Source organism: Macrobrachium rosenbergii, chromosome 8 (genome assembly GCF_040412425.1).
Source record: "Macrobrachium rosenbergii isolate ZJJX-2024 chromosome 8, ASM4041242v1, whole genome shotgun sequence".
Lineage (NCBI taxonomy): Eukaryota > Metazoa > Arthropoda > Malacostraca > Decapoda > Palaemonidae > Macrobrachium > Macrobrachium rosenbergii.
In genome coordinates this window covers 8,445,236-8,450,768 of record NC_089748.1, presented here as the reverse complement: position 1 = coordinate 8,450,768, position 5,533 = coordinate 8,445,236, and the positions used below count along the sequence as shown (strand labels likewise).

Sequence of the window (5,533 nt, the reverse complement as noted above, 5' to 3'; positions counted from 1 at the left end):
TCTAATTTCAAAGGTATTCAGTCAGGTTCCACCCAATCTGTAGCATCATCTTTATCTTCTGTCAGGCAACAGGAGATTGAGGAAAACAGGGAACATGTAAAACTTCTTTTGAAAGTTGCTGCTTTACTGGGAAGGCAAGGATTGTCTTTTCGTGGTCATAAGGAGGGTGATAATGCATTAAATTCGGGAAATTTTATAGAAACTGGAGCTCATTGCAGAATCTAATCCTTCTCTAAAGAAAAAGTTAGATAGACGATATGGCCATTACACTAGTCCTCAGTATCAGAATGACTTAATATCAATTATTGAAACTCATATCAAACACACAATATGCACGGAAGCACAATCAGCTCAATTTTTTTTCTGTTATGGTTGATGAGACCAAAGACTTGTCAAAAAAAGAACAGTTGGCTATTCTTGTTAGGTACTTTAGTGAAGGAGTTGTGAAGGAACGTGTCATTGGTACATATCACATGGAAAAGGTTGATGCAGCCAGTTTAGCTGATTTTATATATAAGGAGACAGAAAAATCTGGTTTAATTTGGTCAAACTGTGTGGCACAGTGCTATGATGGGGCAAGTGTCATGAGTGGATGCTTTAGTGGCGTTCACGCACGACTATGACATAAAATTCACCAAGCAGTGTACATACATTGCCATGCCCACAGGCTTAATTTAGTACTGGGTGACTGTGTAAAGAATATCAGTGGTCTCTCTTCATTCTTTACAGTTACTAACACACTGTACACATTTATAACTAACAGTAATACAAGGTGCCAACTTTTCATAGAGGCACAGAAAGCAGAAGACCTGCAAGTTTTGACATTAGTAAGACCTAACAAGATGGTCTTTCTATTATCGGTCAGTTGCAAAGGTTAAGCTTCGGTATGGAAGTTTGTCAGCAGTGCTTCACAAAGTTGAAGAGAGCTCTGATTCAGAAGCTGCAGCTGAAGCAAGTGGACTCTACAAACAGTTGCTGTCTTTCAAGTTTGTAGTAAATCTTCATGTTGCAGAACAAGTCTTGAAAGTTACCAACAGCTTGTCAGACCAGCTACAAGCAAAGGAATTATTACCTGAAGCTTGCTCTCATACAGTCAACTATTAAAGAACTACAGGTCTTGAGAACAGATGAAGGTTTCTCTGATATCTTTGACAAGGCTAAGATTTTTTCTGCTGCATATGAGATTGATACAAACTTGAAAGATTCCAGTCAAGTAGGCAGACCCAAGAGGATCCAAAAGATCTCATCCAAGTTAAAATACTTTTTAACTGATTCAACTGTAGGAATGAGTGAGGACAATACAAGTCTTGCTCCTGAGGTATTGTTCAAAAGAATCTATTTTGACATATTAGATGGATTTCTCTCTGAGATGGATAATAGATTCACTCATTATATGCCACTGATATCAGTGATGAATGCACTTGACTGTAATTCTAACGACTTTTTAAATAAGAAACTGTCTACCATAGTAGAGTTTTATAAGGATATACACATAGATGAAATCCTTCTAAATGCCCAAATTTCTGTAGCAAAAGTCACTTTCTAACTAAGAATGAAAAGCCTTAGAATTTGTTTGAATTGTATGATGAACTTAAACCATTAGAATGTGTCTACTCAGAAATTCTTAAGATTGTTAAAATTCTCATCACCCTTCCAGTAACTACTGCCAGCAATGAACGACTGTTTTCAGTGCTTAGTTTAGTTAAAACGTATCTATGAACTACCATGAAAAATGAGCGCTTGAATGACTTGCTTCTCATGGCCTCAGAAAAGGAGCTTATTAAAAATCTTAGCTGTGACATACTGGTTAATAATTTTGCAAAATTAAGATCAAGGCCGTATCCACTAATGCAGTAGATAATATCTGAAATGCATGAAGCATATGTTTATTTTAAAATTTCCTTCGCTGAACCTTGTTAAAATTATGCACCATTTTATCTCTACACATTTTCCCCAAGCTTAAGATCTTCCTGTTCACATCAACTTTTCTTGTTTTCCTGAATGATCCTTGCGTAGGTAGTGAGCTATATATAATGTAACATGTTAAATTGCAGATATTCTAGGACCAATACTGTGGTTTATAACTTGATTTGTTTAGAAATTCCCACTACCTTTTCATCTTTATCTATTATCTCAAAATTTGATGTAGGTACAGAATTTTTTAAAGAATAAGAATTCTTAAAATTTCCATAAGTGGCTTCAAATTGCTCCTATTTTGTTGATATTTCTAAAAATTTTCTCGGGGGGCCTTGCAGCAGCCCCCGGACCCCCCAGCTGGTTAGGCTCGCTTCGCTCGCCACCCTCCCCTTTCAGGAGAGGGTGGGGGCCTCAAATAAACCTTTGCCCGCAAAGGAAAAATGAAACGACGCCCATGCCTTATACTATGAAACAATTGTTAGGAGAGGGTGGGCAATAAGAAGGAAAAAAGAGAATATGAAAGAAGGTAGCCTACAGTAAAAGGAATTACAGTGCTCCCCCACTTTTTCGCGGGGGATATCTTCCAGAACCAATCGCGGAAATGCAAAATCCCCTCTAAAAATGCTTGTAACTGCCAAATACCCTGTACCCCTTAAACTAAACGCTTATAACTGTCTATTTTAAAATTTTACTGCATAATTTAGTAGTTCAAACAAAAATATACCTTAAATTATCATACTAAAACAATTTAATATCAATTCAAACAAAAATACACCCCAAACCATCACGTCATCTTAGATTAGTACCTTTTACAACTGGTACTCTTATGTATATATGCCCCCTAAAATGCTTATGAAAATCATTTACTAATTTTAAAACAATATTAATGTAAACGCAGCAAAATATCTATAAAACGTTTAATACAAATTAAATAAATCTTTAATATAAATTAAATAAATCTTACAGAACGTTTGACAACTAATCAAGTTACCCCTGTATACATAAGCGACCCGTTTTCTTTCACAGCATTGAAGTCGTCCTGTTTTTTATATATTGTAAAAAGAATTAAAATTATCTCTAATTAGGTTCTTTCGGTTGAGCAACACTGTATATTCACTAATTACTGTATTTTTTCACATTGTGTTCGTGACTAAATACAGATTTTTATGATGAAAATAATTTACAGTGTACTTACGCTGTAGTAATGTTATATACAAAATCAGCGAATTCGTTAAGTTCCCCCGTGGAAAAGTGAATGTGTTCCACAAAAACCTGCGACAAAATGAAGCACGAAAAAGTGGGGTAGCACTGTAAAGGAGTTGCAGCTAGGGGCTGAAGGGACGCTGCAGAGAACCTTTAGTAATGCCTACAGTGCACCTCACGGCACTAACCACCCCTACTGTGGTATCGTGTTGGTGCGAGACCACCGAGAGACAAGGCCTGTTCGGTTTTGTGACGTAGGCAACGGTAGTCCGAGTCGCTAGCACTGACTACCTTCCGAGACGAAAGATATGTAAACAAAATGTCACTAACATACACAATTTGTTGTTTACCAGTCATGGTAATAAATTAATAATTTACTTAATTTTTTCGTCTACACTAATTTGTGTACACCAAATAATATTAACTCAAAACACAGGTTAAGAGATTTATATAAAATACTGAACCAAAACAATTCATTTACAGCTACTTATAGTATACACCGAAGTAGAAACATGTTTAATATTGTATTAAAAATGTTTTTACATAGTGTTAACGTCAGATTACAAGACGGCAGTGCATTGATTCATTCTACTATATGTGAATGAAATAACTTAATTATTGTCGTTTACATAAGGCTATTATTTGGTAGTTGAAGTTTTAAACTTCCTCTTTTTATTCAACTTTTTGTTAGCTACAATATAGTTTTTCTTGGGAACAATAATTATTCAATAAAATGTTAGAAACCAATACTATTAATTTTGCTATTTTTCTGTACAATGACCTTCATTACTTATTGGAGTAGCATATTTATTATTTAACCTTTGACCTTTATATGGGAATTTTACATTCATTATTGCCCATCAAATGTAGTGTAAAAAAAAATTACATAAATCTGCAACTTCTGAACAAAAAGGGAAACAGTGATTTTTTCCAAGAGTTAGTAAAGCTTGAATGAGATACTCGTTGAATATTTGTAAAGCTAAATGAACACATTGTTTCTCAAAGGTGGGTGAGGAGAATGCTTTTCATGGCAGTTTATAATAATGTTTCAAGAGTAAACCATCTATCTCATGAAGTTTTTTCAGAGATGAATGGTGCATGATGAATTTCATTTTCTAAAATATGATTTCCATCAAAGGAGAACCGTGGGAACTTCATTGTTTTATTTGTATCTTTCTGGCCAAGCCAATTATTCCTGGTAGCCTACATCTCAACAAGTGTACTGAATTTCCGCCTTTATAATCAAAATATGGTTTCAAGTGAGTTTCATCCACCGTCAGTACCACTGTTTTGTCACTGGGTAGTAATGATTTACATTTTTTCTTAGAATGTACATCAGAAAATTAGTCATTTTGTTCTGACGCTGGGGTAAACTGTTTGGAGACACACTCCTGATGGTAGAGTACCTCAGCAATATTAGGAATTTCTTATTTCTCAAGAGTATAACTTTGAGGGGAACAATACAGTATAAAAAAAAAAAAATTACCAGCTCTGATGAATAATCAAATTTATTCAGTCATATAACTGCAGTTGTTCAAATATGAATTTCAGCACAAGCAAATGTTCAACTGATCATCTAAAATTATTGCCAAAAATGAAATCACTAATTTTATAACAGCAATGCTATTGCAGGTTTTAGAAATACACTCAGCAATGTCAGCTCTCCGCAGGTTATTCAATATCTACTCAATGATATTAGTATCATGAACCTCTGTGGGAATCATTAAATCTCCTAAGTGACGTACTTCAGAAACATGAACAATTCATGTACTGTGCAGTTAGCCTTCACAGTAGGTAGGGTACTGTGTTGTACAGTAAGCTATTTCATAAATCTGTACTCAACTGTTACCTGTGGAAGAAGAAAGATGGTCTTTTAATATTTGTATGAAATGTATATATGAGCATTAAAACACAGTAAAGCCGTGAGGTTAGGTTAGTTTATTAACATCCCTTCTGTTTTGTACCTGTAACCCTAGAAAACTAGGCCAGTCTAATTTTATTCACCATAACCAAACTAGGTTCAATGAGGTTTGTCCCTTACCTCTGACTACTGGCAATGGTAACTTGCCTACTTCTTGATCACTATACTGTACATCCACTTATGATGAACATAACTTCTATGTCTGTGCCATTTCCAAAGCTCTTGCCAAGTCCTACACTGGGAGTTGTCTGGACATAGGCTACACAGGGAGTTGTCTGGGCAACATTAGGAGTTCTGTGTTAAGTCTACTTTATATGAATCCCAACTAAAATTCAATCTAAGCTAAACCAGTCTTTCTTTATATTGCACTTTACCTTGCTGCTCACAACACCTACCTAAAACCTTTTTTCTGGCTACAGAATTCTTAGGCTATACCTGGGTGTAGGCTATACTTGCAAAGGCTTAACTCATGTTACCTTACCTGACAAACCT

The 5,533-nt window shown here is 35.3% G+C and overlaps 1 protein-coding gene across 1 annotated transcript in view; it reads right to left on the bottom strand.

Annotated features, from left to right (window-relative positions):
* Positions 1–4,612: 4,612 nt before the first annotated feature.
* Ugalt (UDP-galactose transporter) overlaps positions 4,613–5,533 on the bottom strand; it is a 430,948-nt gene continuing 430,027 nt past the window's right edge. The window contains exon 8 of the transcript XR_010853662.1: positions 4,613–4,969. The gene's annotated coding sequence lies outside the window, so the exon portion shown is untranslated. The remainder of the gene's footprint in view (positions 4,970–5,533) is intronic.